This window comes from Pseudorca crassidens, chromosome 7, assembly GCF_039906515.1.
Source record: "Pseudorca crassidens isolate mPseCra1 chromosome 7, mPseCra1.hap1, whole genome shotgun sequence".
Lineage (NCBI taxonomy): Eukaryota > Metazoa > Chordata > Mammalia > Artiodactyla > Delphinidae > Pseudorca > Pseudorca crassidens.
In genome coordinates, this window is record NC_090302.1 from 112,091,055 (window position 1) to 112,113,301 (window position 22,247).

Below are 22,247 nucleotides of genomic sequence, written 5' to 3' on the forward strand. Positions count from 1 at the left end.
AGAAAGCTAATTGGAATCTCAGTTAAAAAATTTATTGCCATATCCTACAACAATAAAGAGGTCAAACAAATCTCCACTATTTTGCCAGCAATACATTTGCGTTAGAAAAATCAATGGAAGGTAATATAAGAGATCAATTTAGAAAGGTTAACTTGATTTGTTAACCCTTGTATTACCATTAGGGCCGGTGCTACTGATGGAAATAAAACTGGTTTTGACATAATAGGTCTTATTCCTGCTTTGTACTGAATGGTCTCTGAGAGTCCTCTATAATAATTACGGGTATGCATGCAGTAAGCTATGAAAACAGTTTTTCTGAACCTTTTATGGAACTAGAGGCATGGGGTTTAGAGATTGCCCATTGAAGGTATGTGTATGTGTGTGTATGTATTTCTTATTTTCAACATTTTGTAGACATACCTGATGTATTTTCAGCCAGAGACCAGTGAAACACCTGCCACACATTTCTCTTTCCTCTGTTCATCCATTTTTGGGCACCAGTATTTGGAAGAACACAGGCTCCACTTGAAATAATCCAGGTTGGTTGGTTTGCCGGGATAATTCCACAGTAAAAGGGGAAAATCGTTTGTAGGCATGCTGCTTAAGAACTCACTTGACAGTCCTTTTTCCACTTTGCTCAATATCTCCTTGCAAAATATTTCTCATTATTAGTTTTCAACGTTTCCTCTAGTACTTTATTAAAAAATATGCCTGCTAACACCCCAGTGATCACCATAATTTGAGCAATTCTGTCATGAGTAGGATTTCCCTCTAAGAAGTTTGTTAATCTTGACCATATCCCCTCACAGGTCTTTTGATGTTCTTTTACCAGCAGAAATCCTTTTTTTTTTTTCCTATTATCTGTAATGATTTAGAAATTTATACATGTGATAATGGAGGCATTTAATTGAGTGTGTATTTTTCCTGGAGCCAAATTTAAATGTTTTTCTGGGACATCTGTTTCCATAGGCATTCTGTTACTTGAGGGTTTACATCAGACTCCCCCAGAATATTTTCTTATCCTGGGCACATTCATCTGCCACAGGGGCTAGCAAGCTACTTCTGAAAAGGGCTTCTGTGTTTGCTTTCTCGCTGCTGCGTAACAAATTACTGCTAACTTAGTGGTTTAAAACAACACACATTTTTTTTTTCTGCTACAGTCCTGGTAGACAAAAGTCTAAATTGAGTCTAACAGAGCTGACCTCAGGGAGTCATCAGGGCTGGTCCTCTGTAGACCCTGAGGGGAGAGTTCATCCACTTGCCTTTTTCAGCTGCTAGAGGCCACATGGACACTATGGTCTCCTGCTTTCATCTTCAGATATCCTGTAGTCTCTCATCTCCTGCTTCCCTCTCATCAGGACCCTTGTGATTACTTGGGACCCACCTGGATACCCCCAGATACTCTCTCCATTTTAACATCCTTAATCACATCTGCAATGTCCCTTTTGCCATATAAGGAAACATTTTCAGGTTCTGGGGATTAGGATATGGACATTTTGGGGAATGGGGGGGTGGGGTATTAGTCAGCCTAACACAGCCAGATTGTAAATGCTTAAGGCTTTGCAGGCCACAGTCTTTATCACATATTCTTCTTTGTTTTATTTGTTTACTTGTTTGTAACCCTTTAAAAATCTTAAAACCATACTTAACTCATGGGCCATATAAAAATACATTACAGGCCAAATCTGGCCTAAGGGCACTAGTTTACTGGCCACTGGTCTACACAAGTCTGGTTTTTATTTAATTCTGTTTATGGATGTACAAATCCTTTGTTACACCACATAACCGTACTGGAGATATTAACATCTTATCTGCCACACCATACAGCGTGTATTTAAGGAGTCTTTTTCTTTCCAACATACCACACAGTCTCAGTGATGACGATGGTGACTAGAATTAATATTATTTTGTCAATTCTGGGTTCCATCTGCTTTGCAAATATAACTACATTGTAAAACAAGTTTTTACAATTGACAACTTTCAGTCGTCATTATGTCGTCATTATAACACCATCTGCATCCCCTAATAATTCTAAGAGGTGTTTTTCCTTTATTTGTCCATTCCCAGCCAATTGTACCATTGGTGAGATAAATTTTACTTTCATCCGGAAAACAATGCAAACCACACTGTCCAGTGACAACCTGCCCTAAGTTGGGTTTACCTTAGATTTCCCATTGTTGGTCTTCCTTAGCCTGACTCTCCAGGACTCCAGTCACTTCAGATACACTCCATCCTGCTCTCAGCATTGTTGACAGAGGGGAGGTTCCCATAGAGTCATCATCCTGTTAATTCATCCAATTAGATATTCATTGTCCCTCCAGACCAACTTTCTAAATGTGGCCTGCTTCCTGGAAGAGAACTTCCTCTGTGTCATGATGAGAATTGGCAAGTCCATTACATCATGATGAAAAACATAAAATAACTGATCATACCCTAAGAGCGGTTCCTAACACCCCTGGGTCACAGTGGGTCCAGTGCTAATCAAGCCATCCCATATGCCACTGCTTTACACACTAATGAATCTTGTACTGTTTGAAAAAGTGCCCTGCACCAAACAAACATTTTGTGTCCCATGAGACTGTCATCTGGGGCTATTCTAACCCCGTAACAGCTCTAGCTGGGAAGGCCATTAGTCTTCCCATTCCAGTGGAATGGAGGTGACCTAACCATAATTTTAGCCACCAAATCACACCCACATCCATCTTTTTGGTGACTGTCTACAGTCCATTTCCACTGTCTTTAAGTAAATTCTGTTTCCTTCACAGACCAGTGGTGACACAGTGGCCAGGCAGCTACATTCTGCTTTTCATCACATTAAGGCTGCTGTCTTAGCAGTTCCATGTTCAACCTTTATTTATGGTCACCGGAGTGCAGAATCTCTGTTGTTCAGCCTTCTGCTCTGTCCAGTGTGTTGGTACTATTTCCTCCATCTAATCTGACAGTCAACCAGACAGATTCATGTGGCTGATGCACTGGGAACCAGCTGTATTTGACTCCTGTAAGTTGCATCACCCGAGGGCACCTTCTCACTCCTTTACTCAAGATTATTGAGATGAACCCTTTAGGTGGAAGTTGTAATTCAGCAATAGTCTATTTTTTCTTCTCCAGAGAGGACATCTCCCAGAAGTTTTTCCCAACATTGGTCGTTAGCACCAGATCTGAGACAGGTAGGAGTGTTGTTCTAGTACTTCACACACTTGGGGGAAGTGGGATGGTTTGCCCATCCTCAATTGTAATAGAATTCTAAGAGCCTCTTCCCTATGCTATGATCTCCTGCTTTTTCCATTTACTACCTCTTTTAACCTCCCCTTCTCTGTGGTTGAGCTTTCCAGATCAGCAGAAATACTACTTACCCACAAAGATGATAATAACAGCAGACTAGCTCGCACTTCTCCCGAGCCCCGCTTCAAGGCAGATATTATAAGTTTAGACGGGAGAGGAATCAAGATCTTCCTTCCCGCTGAGGAGTGGAGATGCATTCAGAGCTTGTTCAATTTACCTACAGAGGAAGAAGTTAGACCTACCCCTAAAGAATCTCAAACCCAACAAGTCACCACTGGGTGGCATGTGTCAGTTTGGGACAAAGGCTCCTGTCTGCACACGTGGTCTGCTATTACCTGAGCAGATAGGTCATAAGTACCTCCTAGGAGTGCCTGTGCCATTTACCCCCGTAAAACGTTCAGTTGTTTCTGCTCAGACCACATGCAAATTCAGGCCTCTCCATCTTGATTTTGGGAAGCGGGCACAATAAAATCCCTAGATGAGAATGATAATTTTACCAAAAACAAACAGACTTGCTAGTCTCTGAAGTTCTTTATTAGCAGGCCCTTGAGAAATAATGATCAACTTCTCATGATTAGATTGTTATGTTTGGTTGCTCTGGCCCTTTTAACTTCTGGGAATATTACAGAATCACTTGATCCATGAATTTCATCAGGGTTTATGCACGAGACACCATTCGTCACTAAGGTGTCACACCAGTGGTCCTTACCCCCTCCCCCCAAAACACGTCTTCTGAGAAGCAGTTACCATGATATCGTTAATGTCCTATACTGACTTGTCCTCAAGGGTTTTCAGTTCTAACTCAAAGATTATGCCAACATACCATGACATTTAGATATACTTTTGTCACCCAGTAAATGTATACTGGGACTTCCATTCCATAAGAATACAACTTTTGCCTGCCTGACCTTCAACACTGGAATCACACAGAAGAGGAACCCAGGTCTGTAATGTAATACGAGCTCACCTTCAGCCGTTGTTCTTCCTAAGTCGTCTTCATCGCCATTGTTACAGTGGAGAATTCAGAGGAAACACCTTGGTGTCTCAGCCATCATGCCTTCAAAGTCTGAAAGGCAGTCTTGCTTCCAGTATCAGCCTGATATAACTCCAAGGATCAGAACATCAAATCAGAGTCACACAAATTATAAGATCTTTTCCAACACCAACCTCTCTTAAGAATTTCTAGGGTACTAGTAATGGAGATGCACATATGAAGCAGCTTAGCTCCCAGGTTTTTCTTTCATATCATGCATCTTCTAAGCAAATACACAGAAGATGCTGTATCAGTCATAAAGCACCCCAGTATTTTTGGAGACAATAACATAGGTCACATGGCATGTTCCAGGGACAGCCATAATTCATAGATTTCTATTATTTAAATTATACATATAAATATGTATATATATATTTACCATAAGACAGGCAGATTCTGCTATAAGCGTTTCAGAGATAATGACTCTCCTGCCAACAGAAACCATTTACTGTGGACCCTTGAACGACAGGAGTTTGAACTGGGTGGGTCCATTTACATACAGATTTTTTTCCATAGTAAATGTTACAGTACCGCAAGATGCAAGGCCGATTGAATCTGTGGATGAGGAACTGCTGATATGCAGGAACCACAGATACACAGGACCAACTCTAAGTTAAATCAGCACCCTTAAATATCGTGACCCCCGTTAAATCAATCATCCTTCTTAAATCTATTGACGTTCATTAAACTAACCAAACACCCTAGGTCTCCTGAGCCCGATTCAATCAACCCCCTTAGGTTTCCTGACCCCCATTAAATGAATAGGCCATCTGAAGTCTCCTGACACCCATTAAGAAGGATGATTGATTGAATTAGGGTCACTATATGTAAGAAGGCAGATTGAATCAAAGGGAGTGCTCCCAAGCACCCCTTAGGGTACAGCTGGGGAGGGGGGGGCTTGGTGTGTGGTGGTGGTGTGGTGCCGTCCCTTGTAGGGGGGAGTTCGGGTGCCCCGTGGGGGGCCTGTGCACCGCCTCGTGTACAGCAAGTGCAGGCACGGTCCATGTCCCTAACCCCCAATGTGGTGTTCAAGGGTCAGCTGTAGTCTGTTCCCAAAGAAGCCTGCCACTAGTATGTTTACAAGAAGGGTAAATCGGGTCACCTGCCTCTTTCGCCCCTAGAGCTTTCCCCGCCATTTCCTAATCCTCCAGCCAGACAAAGTAAAGGAAGGGTTTAAGGACTGTAGGTATGCAAACTTTTCTAACGCTTCTTTTTCCTATGCTAGCAGTAATTTCTGTTTTTACAGTGTTTCTGAGAGGTAGGAAAATGAAAAAAATCTTTGCTAACTTCCTAGAATACTGATCAGCTTTTAATAGAGTTTTGGCTTTTATGTAGTTGATTATCATGTTAATATTCCTGGCAAACTCTGATAGCCAAGTCCATGTATGCTTTTAAAAGTAGGTTTAATAAAAATCAGTATGTGTAAGGATGACAGCATCAATTCTCAACATATTTTTACACTTTTAACCCTCACTTTTTGGAAAATCTTATTTTTAAAAATATCAATGTTGGCAAACTTGACTTTGAAGTTTAACTTTATTTTTCAAAACAACCAAAAAAATTAGGTCATGCCCGATGAATATAGTTTTGGTTAATTAAAATAAGTTTTAGAATATTAAGTCTAAATCCAGAGGTTAAGATAATAGTGGAAATTTTGTCATAGTCCTTATTAATTTGCTGTGAAGTTCAATTCATAAAATGGAAGCAATATGCTTTTATTTTAAATTTTTCTAACACATACAACTGATTACATTTTTGTGGTACCCAATGAAGAAATCACAGTTTAAGGAGATAAAGTGATTTATCAATCTTCTAATATATGATATGATATAAATAATATAATACACATCTATACATAAACACAAATACAAACTTTATGGCCTAGGTGAGGTAAGGTTATAGTATATGGTTTTGAGTGACTATTTTTTCTCATAAAAATTTGCTGAAGAGCTCAGAATAATGAAATATAATTTTATATATTTGTTATAATTAAATAAATAAAAATTATTGTATTTCCATGGAAAAGAAGGGCCAAATGAATGTTAGGATGAATTCAGGTAAGACCATCTTCAGAAACTTCTGTATAATAATCAGTAAATCTTAATCTTTTGGCATATTACAAAATACAGTACTATCTTATGTATTAGATTTTGAGTTCTATGTTATTCTGCGATAGTAACCTAAAGATAACAATTCTTAAAAATTAAGATTCATTTAAGAAGACTACTGATACTTGTTTTAAAATGAAATCGGACATTTCAGTGAAAAATATTTGTATAGGGTTGAATAGCTCATAAGGAAAATCTTCATGTTATGTTAAAAATAAACTACCCATACATCTTTCTTTGGGTAAATATGGCAAAAGGACATTTCAGAAACAGATGAAATGACAGTGGGATTGTAAATTCCCCTCTGCTCACATTCTCACTCCCAAATGAAAAGATGAAAATAACAAGGAAGCCTTGCCTTCCTTTACTTATTTGCCCTCTAAAAAGTCTGCCTGCTCTCCACACATCTGCCGGCACTGGGTAGAGTAATGAAGTTTTCCACCTTAATTTAGGAAATGCAGAGTCTGGATTTCGTCTGTGAGCCCTGGGAGCTGAAGTTTCAGGAGGATCACTTGCTGGCTTGATGTAATGCAGCTGTAATTCAGTAAATGGTATCTCATTGCTCAAAAAACATTCATTTAATTTTAAGTAAAATAGTACTAAATTAACTAAGCACCAACAGGATTTCTAAAAGGAATGAACAAGTCTCTAAACGGCCACGGGCATACTCCTCAGCCGAACGTTGTAAAAAACAAAGCAGAATAGCCCTTAGAAAGTCATTCTTTTACATGAAAAAGTAATGTTAATAAAACACCAAATTGAATTCTGTCTACAGTAATCTCTTAGCAACTTGTTAAATACGTATGTAAAATGCTGTTAACTGCTATTAAGATCTTATTTTCTGACGAAAAATATAGTCTTTTCCTTATGTGAAAAGTGAGTGGGGTTGGATAGATGATCTTTTGGTTCGTTTCCAGTTTAGAACAAAAAAAAAATCTAAGGATGAAATGGATAAGATGCTTAATGACACACTTGGAATGTGTTACATATGTTTGACAATATACAGGAATGTATGAGCATTTTTACTGTAATTAACCAGTTCTCCAGGGCTAAGGGGTAAGAAGATCACTTTACTAAGTGACACCTGGCATGTGATTAGGAAACACGGTTAGCACAAGACTTCTTCCTGCTAAATCATTACGAATACACTGATGATCATTTTGTGCCTGCCCAGCTCACTCACTTCTTCCCACGTGATGTTAAAATCTAACAGAGTATTTTAGAAAATCCACAAATCCAAGAATGCTTTTGCTTTTGTTATGCTAGTGTCAGATTTCAAATCAGGGGAGTGCAGTTGAAGAGGCAAAAAAACTGAAAGGTGCATTGAATAACCTTTTCAAGGACAAAACCCATGCTTGACTAGATGATTTAATTGATTCATTTATTAAAGAGATACTGATAATCTAGTCTATGCCTGGCTCTGGGGATATAACTTGAAAATATGGTCTCTTGTCTAAAGGATTTTATAAAATTTTTGAGGGGACAAATAAGTAGATTTGAGAACGCAGCTGTATTTTGTCAAATTAGACATTAATGAGATTTGCAAAATGTGAAACAATCTCACTTCTAATCAAATTTATGTGTGGTTTTGAGGAATATTCTTCTATTCCATGAAAATTTATTTATGTTAACTTTTAATGAGTTTATTAATGTTATTTTAAATATACTATTAGATATTTTTTAAATTCTTATTTTAAATTATAAAAATGATAAATATCAATAGATGTAACCCACATAAGCAAAAGCTCTAGGGGGACCTTAATAAAATTGACTAATTTAAAGGATTCCTTAGCCCTCAAAGTTTGAGAACCTCTGTGTTTGTAACAGGGGCTCCTTCTCGAGCAATAGGATTGGAGAGCGATGAGATTTGAAAGGTTAAAGGATATTTTTTTCACCTATTTTTTTGTATGCCTTGTTTTCTCATTTGTTTCCCAGATCCTGTTTTGCAGTTTTTTAGATACCACCCAGTTTATCTTCAACTGCTAATTTTATGTGCTATTTAGATATCATTGAAGGGTACTTATTTTTCCAACTGCTGAAAATACTACAATGTAAATGAATTTGCTATGCTAATTCAACAGAGATTGGAAAACATTCATTCCAAAAAGTATTCCTCCTAATCCTTGAAGAAATGTGTGCTCTCTTTTTGAGATATTCTTAAAGCACAAAAAAGGTTTTAAAATATAGAAAGTGCATAGAGGTGAGGGAAATAATTCTCTAACCTTACCAGGAATATTTGCAAGATGATTACTTAAAACAGGTTCTCAGACCTTCTGGGAGGAACTTCCTTCCAGCTGGAATTATATCTTACAGGTGTATTGATCAGCAAGTTTTTTTCACATTACTAAATTTAATAAATAGTTTTTAATGAGTGAAAATACAAGTAGTATTCTCTACCAGCAGTGTGGGGTTTTTGTTGTTGTTGTTTGTATGTAGATACTAAGGTTCATTTCAAAAAATTGTTTTATTTAAAGATTTGATTGGGGAGCTGGAGTTTCACCTCAGCCCATTTATTACATCATCCGACCAGTAAATATGTACTGGCAGCCTTCTGGCTATATAAATCTTGAACATGAATGGCAGGAATAAAAAAATGACTACATGACAACACTGAGTATTTGCAGTCAAGCAATACAACCCCGTGTTTGAGTCTAAAATCCCTACGGAAAATCAAACTACAGGTAGTTGTCCTAAAGCAAAGAGGGACCTGCCTGTGTCGTATTCGGAAAAATAGTTGTTATTCTCTTAATTAAATATGTAACATGCACTAGTATGTCAAAGTACATGCATTTCATCACGAAGGAATTGACAAATGCTTCTTTCAGTAGTCTTAGAATAGTAGTTGAACTGTAGTTTCTTCAGGATCACGGGCTGCCTAGAAAATACCGATCAAAGATGAACACAGTACCAAAGGTAGGGTAAATTATCAAATATTAGACTAGTAAAAACACACATCTTCATTTTCTTTAATTTGTGAAGATTTTCCTCTTCTGTCTTCTAAAAACCATACAACAGCAGTACAGTTTCTATAGGAAAATAATTATTCAGCCTCTGTTTTGGGTTTAAGACACTAATATAAGTATATAACCATATTAAAACAGGTTTAAATATAATTACTTTAGAAAATACATTGCACTTACTGTGTCAACCTCCAAAATATATCTGCTATTGGAGGAATTGTTATGTGACAATGCTTCTCTTCAGACGTGATTAAAGTATAAAATACATTGCCAGAATCATCTTCTCTCAGTTTTATCTAAAACCCTCTAAATATGACTATATAATCCCATGGGAGTTTTTGAGTGATGCTGTGAACCCTGCTGTAATACTCCTATGTATGATTCTCAATTTAATGCAGTTCAGCTTGACAGCCAGAACTGCATATAAATAAGTTGTTTCTGTGAATGAGCATTTTAATTATTGGTTTTACTCTGTACACATCCGTGGAGTTAATAAAGTACTCTCCTTGTCATCAAGTCTATTACAAGAGAGACTCAATGAGAAAGATATTTCATTTTTACAATTAACTAACAGCTCACTTCCCTATGCCCCACAGATATATTTTAATTTTGTCGTGTATCAATTAGAGTATGTCAAGGGTGAGAATACAATAAGTAAGCCAGTATCCCAATTAAGAATGTGATTTTGCAGATTTAAACACCATGGCTTCATTTATATTTAATTGACGGGAACTAAAATAATGCACTGCATTTCTCATAATCAAGAAAGGAAAATAATGTTCCTTTTTGTCTATAACTCTGCAGTAGTAATTTTAAACTCTGAACATTTGAGAGGAAAAACAAAATGCCATCAGCAATTGAGCTCTGAATACTTCACAGCTGCCCGCTTCTCAACCCAGATGACAGAGATAATGAAGACCGTCCTCATGATTCAGGTATGAATGGATTCCCCCCACCTGACTTAGTAGTTTATTCCAATGGTTTTATTTTCTATCTTTAATTGCATAGGCTTGATGAAGGAATCAGAAGGTCTCGGGTTGAGACTCAGTGCTGTTTCACACTGCCTGTGCAGTGCTGGGGAAGCTACCAAACCATTGGGGGATCTGGGGAATGGGCAGTGGTACCTCATCAGTTCACTTGTGAATTAGATAAGACACTGAACATTAAGCACTTTGCCTGGTGTTTGGCGCACAGTAGGCGCTCAGCAGTGTCGATTTTCTTCCCTTGTTCAGTTTCCCTCATTTCACGGAGAGGAGTCACAGATGTCCCTCCCCCTTGGCTTCTCTTCTGGGGGGTCATTCCTTTGTGGATTCTGAAACGCTAGTTTTACAAGCTTGCTATAAAGTACTTACACCTCGAGTACTCACAACTTTGAGGATGAGCTCTTTGGAGACAGAACAGTATGGAGGTTCCTTAAAAAACTAAAAATAGAACTACCATGTGACCCAGCAGTCCCACTACTGGGCATATACCCTGAGAAAACCATAATTCAAAAAGAGTCATGTACCCTAGTGTTCACTGCAGCACTATGTACAATAGCCAGGACATGGAAGCAACCTAAGTGTCCATCGACAGGGGAATGGATAAAGAAGATGTGGCACATATATACAATGGAATATTACTCAGCCATAAAAAGAAACGAAATTGAATTATTTGTAGTGAGGTGGACGGACCTGGAAACTGTCATACAGAGTGAAGTAAGTCAGAAGAGAAAATCAAATACCATATGCTAACACATATATATGGAATCTAAAAAAAAAAAAAAAGGTTCTGATGAACCTCTCCATCCAAAATATACACTGTTTTATACAACAGACTTGAGTGTCTGTGGATTGGTATCCATGGGGTTCCTGACCAATTCTTGGAGGGACTACTGTATGTAAAATTGCTTGATTTCTCCTGCATAAAACATCCTCCTGAGCTATATCCCACTGTAGTCACTTTCCTACCTCTTTTAACAAATTAAAAAAATATATTACTTCAAATTTGATTTTATTACCTTACATCCACTTCACCTGTTTTCTAATTACTAGTCTCTCTAGGACATTGACATTATGTTTATTAGCAGCACCAATGACCTCCTTATGCACGTAGTTATACAGATGCTCAAGTCCCTTATATGAAATGGTGCGTATTTGCATGTAACCTACGCACATCTTCCCATAGACTTTAAATCGTCTCTGGATAACTTATGATAGCTAATACAATGTAAATGCTATGCAAATGGTTGTCAAGACAATGTATATACTATGTAACTAGTTGCTGGCATGTAGCAAATCCAAGTTTTGCTTTTTGGAGCTTCTTGGAATTTTTTTTTCAAATATTTTTGATCAGAGTTGCTTGAATCCACATATGCCAGACCCTCGGATACAGAAGCCTGACTTTTTTGAAAAATCAGTAAAGCAGACAAAGACTGAAGACAGAGAAGAGTGTGAGGCGTGCAAAGGGGAAAAGGGATATTTCGCTGCAGTCTTGACACTGGAGTCTGGACCATCCTAGGAGCACAGATACATTCTGCTTGTGACTGAGGCAGAGATGGTCTTAACGGGAATCAGTTTTAGATCGTCACCTTCCACATGTACTTGGTCCTAAAGCTGATCTGCCGGATCCATTTTCCCCTGACTTCTTGATAACCATTCTCCTCCTATTTGCAAATAAACCTTTGTACATCCTCCCATACACTTTAAATCATCTCTATATTACTTATAATACCTAATTCAATGCAAATGCTGTATAAATAGTTGTAAAGACCGTGTATGTGCTATGTAAATAGTGGCCAGCCCAGAGCAGATCCAAGTTTTACTTTTTGGAACCTTCTGGAATTTTAGTTTTACTATTTGTGATCTGCAGTTGGTTAAATCTGCAGATGCAGGACCTGCAGATATGGAGGGCTGATGGTATATCTAATAGACACTTTCTTTTCCTTTACTACGTTCTCTTCGTTTCGTCATATAACAGGTATCTATTGAGTCTACACTCTGTGTCTAGGACTACATTTGGGGGAAGGGATACAGCAATAAGGAAGTGAAAATGTCCAGTGGAGGGGCACTGTGGACCATCTTCTCCCTTTGGGACAATTAATCTAACATCCAGTTTACAGTAAGAAGAGCCTGGGCACAGAGAGCCCTGGTCAAAACCCTAAAGCTATATGTCCAAGAAATGGTGGACCTGGGAGGCACCAGACAGCCTGCCGCCAGAGTCCATATCCTTCCCTGTTGCTCTACGGTGCCTCTCAGACCACTGCTCAGTCGTTTACATGTTTCAAAGACCCACAGGAAACCAGACATCTTGTGAAATTCTAAAGAAATATTCTGGGGACTTCCCTGGTGGCGCAGTGGTTAAGAATCCACCTGCCAATGCAGGGGACACGGGTTCGAGCCCTGCTCCGGGAATATCCCACATGCCGTGGAGCAACTAAGCCCGTGCGCCACAACTACTGAGTCTGCACTCTAGAGCCCGCGAACCACAACTACTGAGCCCGTGTGCCATAACTATTGAATCCCACGTGCCTAGAGCCCAGGCTCTGCAGCAAGGGAAGCCACCGCAATGAGAAGCCCGTGCACCGCAACGAAGAGTAGCCCCCGCTCGCCGCAACTAGAGAAAGCCCAAGTGCAGCAACAAGGACCCAACGCAGCCAAAAAAAAAAAAAAAAAAGAAATATTCTGTTTATCCCGGCGACATTGGTCTCACGGTACCTGGAGGTACAGTGTCTGTCACCTGCATCCTTCACTGAGCATACTCCCTCCACGGAAGCTGAAAGGGGCCTGGAGTCAACATCGTTTCTCCCACAGAGGTAATCCCTCCTCCTCCAGAGTTTGTGATGCCCAGACAGACAAGGTCTACTTTTGCATTTGGCTGTTGCCTGAAGTGCTGGACTCAAGGGCTCAGTTTCTTCTTTCTGCAAAATGTCCTGAGTGAAATCAATACAACACCAAAACGGAGGGCTTGAAATTGGTCACTGAAGGAGGCTGTGCAGTCTCCACTCTCTGGAGGACAAGAGAGTTTGCAAGTTAGCCTCCTTCCCTCCAATGCTCTGGGAGAGCTTCGTGATCTTTCAGTTAAAAAAAAAAAAAAACTACATCATCCTCATGTTGACTTTAAAAAATGCACAGCCTAAAAGTTGAGGGTTATGTTTTATTTGGCGGACAACACTGAGCACTTAAACCCCGGACACAGCATCTCAAACAGCTCTGAGGGACTGATCTGAAGAGGTCAGGGAGGAGCGAGGATTATAGGGGGTTTTGCAACAAACACCGGGTAGTCAGATCCCACGTGCCGCGGAGCGGCTGGGCCCGTGAGCCATGGCCGCTGAGCCTGCGCGACCGGAGCCTGTGCTCCGCAACGGGAGAGGCCACAACGGTGAGAGGCCCGCGTAAACTCCGCCCCCCCCCCAAAAAGTTTACTGTTAAAGAAAACCAGACATCTCAAGTTAAGGAATTTAGTGCTTTTATATGTATAAAGGTGCAAGAGTCTGGGCTCACTGAAATCATTCCTGTGATACGCACCTCAGCTCTCTGGGGCCAGTGTCCTGTGCTTTCTCATCCTGGGTCTACTACGGGTGTACCGTCGTCAGGGGTGGGCTGCAGTGGCTGAGGGCTAGAAGGCGGGGCATCCTGTCTCCATCCTGAGTCCCCTCAGGCTCCCTGTTGCGGAGGCTGCAGTGTGATGGCTTGACGGCTGCGGCATCCTGTGTTTACTGATGTGGCAGCAACATTCTTTCACTGACACTCAGAATTGGCTGTTAGGCTGGGGAGACCTGGCAAAGCAGGAGGTACAGTTATATTATGTCAGATATGGCATTGTCCGCTATGGCTCCGTAGCTCTGATTATTCCCCCCCTCTAACTCCACAGCTTAGCTAGGCGTACCTCCAGCAGGGAAAAAGCCCTCTGACACCAGGAGATAAATTAGTGGCTAAGTAGATAGATACAGGACTGATTAGGAAGCATACTTGTCAAAATACTCAAAAGGATAATATTTGGGTGATGGGCTGCTATTGCTTAGCTGTTTTTGCCTATCGTATGTAGTTTTGTATTACAATTTACTTTAAAAGTACGTAAATGATATGCACATGATAAATACTATAAATAATTATAATTTTCTACACATCCAAAAGCTGTTTTCAAAAAGTTATGTAGCGAGACATGTGTTCCCACAGTTTCAAGTTCCTGCATTATTTTACAAAACAGGAACTTCCATGTTTTGAGAAATTTGGGAAGAAATCTATTGTGCTCTCTACTTGGCTCTTCTGCATGGGGTCATTTACATGCTTCCTGAGACTGCGAACTCTGCATCCTTTGGTCTCCATTTACTGTGCTCTCTACTTGGCTCTTCTGCATGGGGTCATTTACATGCTTCCTGAGACTGCGAACTCTGCATCCTTTGGTCTCCATTTCTTCCTCGGCTTAATTTAAAGATGTCATGGCCCCTACACATAGAAGGAGTCTATCTTTCTCCTTTCTGAACGTGGCACACCAGGAATGTGGTGACTGCCATGAGCTCCACGCAGCTGGTTGGGTGCATGAGCTCTATTTGGAACACTGAATACACACGTGCAAATCCCACGGTCTTGACTTGAAGTGAATGAGAAAGGAGGGGGAGACATGATGAGCTGCCCTACCTGCAAAAAAGCCATCCTTTAGTTGGTCCATAACACTGCCCATGACCTCCTGCAAAGTTCCCTGGTGTAAACCTCAGTGAGCTGTGGAATTCCATGTGCATTCAGTTTATAGGCTTATGGCAGCAGCAAAGCAGAGACACACAACAAGGAAAACAGTAATCAAATAAAAGAGATGTGGAGAGAATCTAAAAAAAAATAGAAAGACCCAATTTTCATTTTAAATTGAATGGAACTGTTAGGTCATTTTGAAACTAACCATTTACCCCCAATTTAATATATTTTGGTTTTAAATACACTAGACTGCACCTAACCTAAAAACGAACTTACCAATATCATGCTCTTGCTTTAATTTTATCTCTTTCTACCTCTTCAGTATCCTTTCACGCACGTTTCCCTGGTCTTTTTTTTTTTTTTTTTTTTTTTTTTAATCTCTTGTTTAGAAATTACAGTGGGACGAAAGGCAGAGAGCCCCTCGCTGGAAGTTGCACTGTAGCAGCGGGTGAGCAGACAACAACTTAACCCTCTGCCCACCTTTGTGTAATTGGTGATTCCTCCCTTGAAAAGTGACATGCAATTGTGGAGGAAAGAATTAAAGAGAATGACACGCAGCAAGCAATGAAGCTTCTGGTCACGGAGGGACCAATCCCTTAAATATTTTATAAAAATCTCTCTTATTCTTCCATGATGACTCTTCTCCGAAGCTACTTGTCATTTTTAACTTAAACTTGGGCTGTTTAGAACTCTCTTTAATGTTTATCACCTTATGGATACAAACGTACATTCAACATATCATTTCTTACTTGCCTATTTTTTCCAGTAACTTCATGCTGAGTACTATCCCTCTAATACTCATCCCTTCTGTGTATTTTCTTTCCCATCATATGTTAGGAAAAAGTCCTGATTATGCATAAAGATGTTTCTGATATATAAATATATATATATATATATATATCAGAAACATATACACACACACACACACTTTTAAGTTATCATCCATGGTCACACTTTTAACTATTAAAGGGAAGTAAAGCATTCCACCCAAAACATGAGGTAATAAAATTATTAATACAATGTATAAATATATATAATAAACATAAAACAATAAATGTATAAAATGTAACAGTATTACAAGGTTGATAAATCCTCATCTGGCAGACTTAAACTAAGTTACGATTATCCCAAATGTTATAACTAGGTCAGATTACATTTTGCTTATGTCTTTTCCAACAGATACACACACACTCAATCCTAAATGCTGAAATTTTCTTGTTTTGTGGTTTGAATGTTCATTCTTCAGAGCATAGTTTAATCTCTCTGAAATCTTAATTTCTGGACATGAGAGTATTTCAATGAAAGATAGTTATTAAGAAACTGCCCTGAGCAGAAAATGCATCAATTAATACTACTAAAAGTATGATGGAATGTTTAATTCATTCTTGGACGTGTAAGAAGCAGGGTATTTGGAACTTTGACATATATGAAACCATATTAGCAAGGATGTTCTCTGATAACAATAAAATGTATCAGTTTGCCCACAAGTAAGAAGTAAAGGTACTGGTATTCCTGTGTCATTTATCATCTGCAATCGTATGACTAATGCATGGCTTTTCCTTTCGCTCTAAAATAGACTCTCTGCTTGATGATAGTTTACATGGCCAAAGATAATTCAATCTGAAGGGAGTAAAGACCAAAGGAATTAATTCAGAAATCTTCACTAGAGGATTTAAATAGAAATCAGAAGCCGTCATAAAACTTTTTGATAAGCAGGAGTTTGGAAGTCCAGGAAAGGGTCTGGCCTCAACTGCAGAGACATTTGGTGTATAGAGATGCTCTTGGTGAAACTTCAGGGCTGTGAAGGCGAGCTCCAGGTGTGGGAGGGCTGGCGTCAGTGGAGAAAGACTCATTCCGGGCAACTTTAGTCCACAAACATCAACTGAGCACTTACTATCCATTCAACACATCTTGAATTGTGGCAGTCAGTATTCTAGGTACTAGAAACAAAACAATGCACAAAGTAGACACAGGACCTACTCTCAAGGAGCCAGCTTTTTACCAGGGGAAAGTATATACATATCAAAAGATGTCAGTGGGGCTTCCCTGGTGGCGCAGTGGTTGAGAGTCCGCCTGCCAATGCAGGGGACACAGGTTCGTGCCCCGGTCCGGGAAGATCCCACGTGCCGCGGAGCGGCTGGGCCCGTGAGCCATGGCCGCTGAGCCTGCGCGTCTGGAGCCTGTGCTCCGCAACGGGAGAGGCCACAAGAGTGAGAGGCCCACGTACCGGAAAAAAAAAAAAAAGATGTCAGTGCTATGCAGGTAATTAAGGTAGGGTAATGATACTGAAAGCTACTTGAGACCTGTTTTAGATATGGTAGCTTTAAAAGTATGCTAGCCAGGATGCTGTCAAGAAACAAATGGTCTGCTGCAACAGGGCCATTGAGCAACGTTTCATAAGGGAGAGTTTTTATAAAGAAAGATGTGGGTAGGGGTAAGAAAAGCTGGGTGAGTTCCTTGGGCTGAGAACTGAGGGGCATTAGCACTCCAAGTCTGAAGAGGCACGTAGAGGGTGCAGTCAGAGAATCCCAGGCAGAGTAACTCTGGGGCAGGAGTGGCTTGAGCTGAAGGACTTGGGGAAAGAGAACACCTGGGGAGAGGCAGGAGGGACATGGGAGAGGAAGCACCGAAGGGCAGCCCTTTTGTCCTACTCCTGAATCTCTCACTGCCCAGGTCATAGGGCAAGGCATCACCGGAGGCAATGCACACAGTCAGTCTCTGAGGGGCAGAGCAAGTGGAGCCCGGTACAGAGTGGCAGCACAGAAGGCCTTTCTCAACAGGCGACATGTAGTCTAAAGCTGAACGCCTAGCAGAAAATATGGGTGTAAAGGCCTGGGATGGGAAGGCGCTGTGAGCTGGTGACCCCAAAACTATTTACAACACTTCTTCTTAAAAAAAAAAAATTTAATGGAAGTGTAGTTGATTTACAATGTTTCAGGTGTACAGCAAAGTGATGAAGTTACTCATATACATAGATATGTATATATATTCTTTTCCCTTACAGGTTGTTACAAGATATTGAATGTAGTTCCCTGTGCTATACAATAGGTCCTTGTTGGTTTTCTATTTTATGTATAGTAGTTTGTATCTGCTAACCCCCAAATCCTAATTTATCCCTCCTCCAACTCCCAGTTTATTTTCTATGTCTGTGAGTCTATTACTGTTTTGCATATAAGCTCATTTGTATCATTGTTTAGATTCCACATATAAGCGATATCTTATGATATTTGTCTTTCTCTATCTGACTTACTTCACTTAGTATGATCATCTCTAGGTCCATCCATGTGGCTGCAAATGGCATTGTTTCATTTTTGTTTTTTACGGCTGAGTAGTGTTCCACTGTGTACGTGGACCACATCTCTATCCATTCCTCTGTCAATGGACACTTACAGTGCTTCCATGTCTTCTTCCTCTTTCTACTATTACAAAAGCGAAAAAGCCCAACCTTCTTTTCATCTAGCAGTGTCAATGTGATGTATTTATGACCAGTGTGGTAAACGGGGAAATATGAAAGTGGGGTTTTTCTACCATAATATATGGGCAAATGCTCCCAGGGAAGAGACTTTGGTCCCTTCCTCCTGCTTGTACATGGATGTGATGCCTGAAACTAGAGCAACTGTTTTTCTTCCATAAGGCTAAAAGAGAGACATAAAACGTAGTCCTGCAGAGCTAAAAGGATCCTGAATATTTTTGGATATGATTGAGCCATCATGTCATTCCTAGATATGCTACCCTTGAATTTTTGTTGTGAGAGAAATAAACCTCTTTATTCTTTTAAAAATAATTTGATGGAAATGTTGATGACTCCTTGTTGAGCGCAGTTATGACACTTAAAACAATTATCACTGATGGATGAAGAAGACCTTACACTGGGAACCAACGGGGTTAGTTTAAGGCATGTGGAGAAGGCCAGTGCCATTGGAGCATAAGGTGTGAGCAGTTGGTCAGGACCGATCCAGGGTCTTATTCTGTCAGTCAGAATTTGGAGTAGATCATAAACCTAGTGGGAATCTAGGAAGAGCTTTAAGAAGCAAAGTAACATAACGTGATATGTTTTACTAAAATTCTACCCTGTCTGTGATATGAATAATGTGCTATAGGGAAAAGGAGATTTAGGGATACGAATTTTAAAAATATCTATGAGCTAGTTTTTTAAAAGGTACAAACTCCCAGTTGTAAAATAAATAAGTTCTGGGAGGTCACGCATAGCATGGTGACTATAGTTAACGGTACTGTATTGTATATTTTAAAGTTGCTAAGAGAATAGATTTTAAAATCTCCCATCACAAGAAAGAAAAAATTTATAACTATGTGTGGTGATAAATATTAACTAGACTTACTGTGGTGATCACTTAGCAACATACACAAACATTGTCTTGTTGTACATCTGAAACTAACATAATGCTATATGTCAATTACACCTCAATAAAAAAGAGCCTATTACTACATGTGACAGAGACTGTTCTCTGTTAAAATCCATGTTCTTTCCTTCTTCCTGGCACACATCTGGACTATATTATCCACCCTCTCTTGCAGTTACATTGGTCATGGTGTTGAGTTCCAGGCAATAGAAAGTGAGCAGAAGTAATGTCTGCCCTGCCGTTACCTACTATGTAAGTTCCATCAACTCCCATCTGTCTTACTCCATGCTGGCTCCCTCCCTTGGCAGCCTGGCATGGGAATGCCCAAGGGGGGGGGGTCTTTGGACCTCCTGAAGCTGACAGAGCCACCTTCGGCCTGGGTTAGATGAAATAGCAGAGCTTTTCCCCCTTAACCAGGAATCAAAAAACAAGAAACAAGCAAGAAACACACTTGTATGTTTGTTGAGCCCTTACATTTTGGGTCACTTTGGTAAGCTAGTCTAATATACTGTCAACCAGGTACGATATTGGCTATCATAGGAGCAGCTGGTTCGTGAAGGAAGGTGTTAATGGTGTTTTGCATTGATTGAGTTTAAACAACGTGATCAGCCTCCTGTAATTATCTGAAGGCCAAGTTCAGATTTTCAGGAAGCTCATTTCGAGTGAATAAAGATTTGAAAGTACACATTAAAAGATGCAGATAGAGGGGTGACTGGGGTAAAGTGTAAGAGAGAATGTCTCAAGACGTGCTTTCTGATAATGATCACTGGGCATTAAGAGTCAGCAAATGGGAAGAAGACTGTTGTGCAAACCGCCTTACGCGGGCCGAGGACCTTGCCAAGCCAACTATTGCTGTCAGTCCAGCTAGGGCTTTGCTTCCTCTTGTGCTTAATTCCTTCTAGTGTGCCCATGTTATTTATCTTCCATACTTGGACACTTTTGAGAGCGAACAGAGGTTAAAATTAATCCATCCGGGAAGTCTACATAGAGGTGGACGATCCTGGCCAAATGGAAATAAAAGGTGAACACAGACCAGCGTAGCTAATCCAGAACCGGCGTGGATGGAGCCTTTCCTCCGCAAACCTCTATTCCAGATGGCTGGCTTCCTCAATCAGAGGCTGTCGAAACGAAAAGCACCCAGCATTCTGTGGTGTATCCAAAGTTTATGTTACATATGGAGGGATGGTGAACATACATGGTCATGCACAGATCATAAATCTAATCAGTTTTGACAAATGCAGACGCTCTTTTCACCCACAGTCCCATCGAGATATTAACATTTCGACCACCCCAGAGAACCACCTGCTACTCCTTCTCAGTCAAGCTCGCTCCTCAAGGAACCTCTGTTCTGATTTCTGTCACCATCAGTTACTTTGCTCATTGCGTGACGATCGTTTGGTATAGTTTTACCTGTTTTGTGTTGATTTCCCTCAGAGAGCACCACGTCTGTGAAGTCCAACTTTGTTGTGTTGAATGTCAATAGTATGTTCCCTTTTAATGCTGAATTGGGTCTTCCAGATGTTGTTGTTCATTCTCTCAAAACAAATTTTATTCTTACAGACTGATTCCTTATGCCTGAATATGGTATCTCTAAAAAAGAGAGAAACTTTAGAGATGGGAAAAACAATCAGATACCAAACTCTTTTTAATCATTATTTCTATGTCTGATGATCTCTGTAAATTACCCTATGTGAACAATTCCAAGATTCTGTATCACCGAGTAGAAGAGATTCATCAAGGACAAATGTAAGCAGGACCCAAGGGGTTGTTACTCCTTTTATTTAGTGACTGTTTTATGCCGTCTCAAGCCTACTTATAACCCATTCTTTAGGAAAAACCTTTAAAGAGAAGTAGCAGAGGTAGTAGCTATGTCAGATATTTAGATTGATTTTGTGAGGGGAAACAGGGATCATCTTAGCAGCCTATTTCAGAGATGTCCAATATATTAATATCTGGTTTCTATCATCTCATTATTGATTAAACTCTCATGCTGACATATTTCTTCGACAACAGAGGTTCTACTACTGGAACAGGTCAATGACAAATGGGTGATTATCCTTATAACGTACAAGATGCACTGAATTAACCAGTGCTTATTGGGCTTACTTTCAGTTTGATTTTATTTTTAGTAGTTCCATTTAATTAAACAATGAAGCTAGAAACATAATTGACATCAAACTTCCATGAATTCTGATTTTTTCCTCCATTCGTTAAGCTCATACTCTATTATTTTTGAACTTGCAGTCAGCCTTCCGGTAATGAAATAAATGAAATTTATTGATGGCAATATCATACTGTGATATTCATTTTCTTTGGGGGAAATTGAAAAGAAACAAATTATTACTTTCCATTGAGATGGATTTTTCCAGTCTTCATTCTCCAAGTAGATAATTGTCAAGATGAGACTTAAAGAATTAGAAGTGGTTGGAGTTGCAATGATCCAGGGAACAGAAGTTCAGGCAGAAGGGGCACATGTAGATAAGTCAGAAAAGAGCTTGGCAAGTATAAAAAACTGATCTTTAGTCACCGGGAGGAGAGTTTATTATTGTCATAGAAATGAGTCATAATAAAATCAAACACATTAAGACTACAGAATAAGTCTCCCCAGCACTAAAGAAAGATATGCCTTTCTACACATCTGCCTCCCTTACATTAGCAGAGGTTGATCTAGAAAACTTTATTTCCTCTAATCCTAAGGTACATTAGTAATATTTACATGGGACAAAAGGCTTAAATGACAAATGTGTTATAAATATGTTAGCACCTTAGCCTGTAATTGGAATAAGCCAAAGTAGGGGTTTATTGTATAGGGCATATGGTTAGATATATGTTGT

The 22,247-nt window shown here is 39.7% G+C and overlaps 1 long non-coding RNA gene across 1 annotated transcript in view; it reads left to right on the forward strand.

Moving 5' to 3' along the window:
• Positions 1–22,247, forward strand: part of LOC137227158 (uncharacterized) — a 173,633-nt gene that overhangs the window by 98,677 nt on the left and 52,709 nt on the right. Inside the window, exon 5 of the long non-coding RNA XR_010944726.1 lies at positions 10,188–10,318. This is a non-coding gene — a long non-coding RNA (uncharacterized lncRNA). The remainder of the gene's footprint in view (positions 1–10,187; positions 10,319–22,247) is intronic.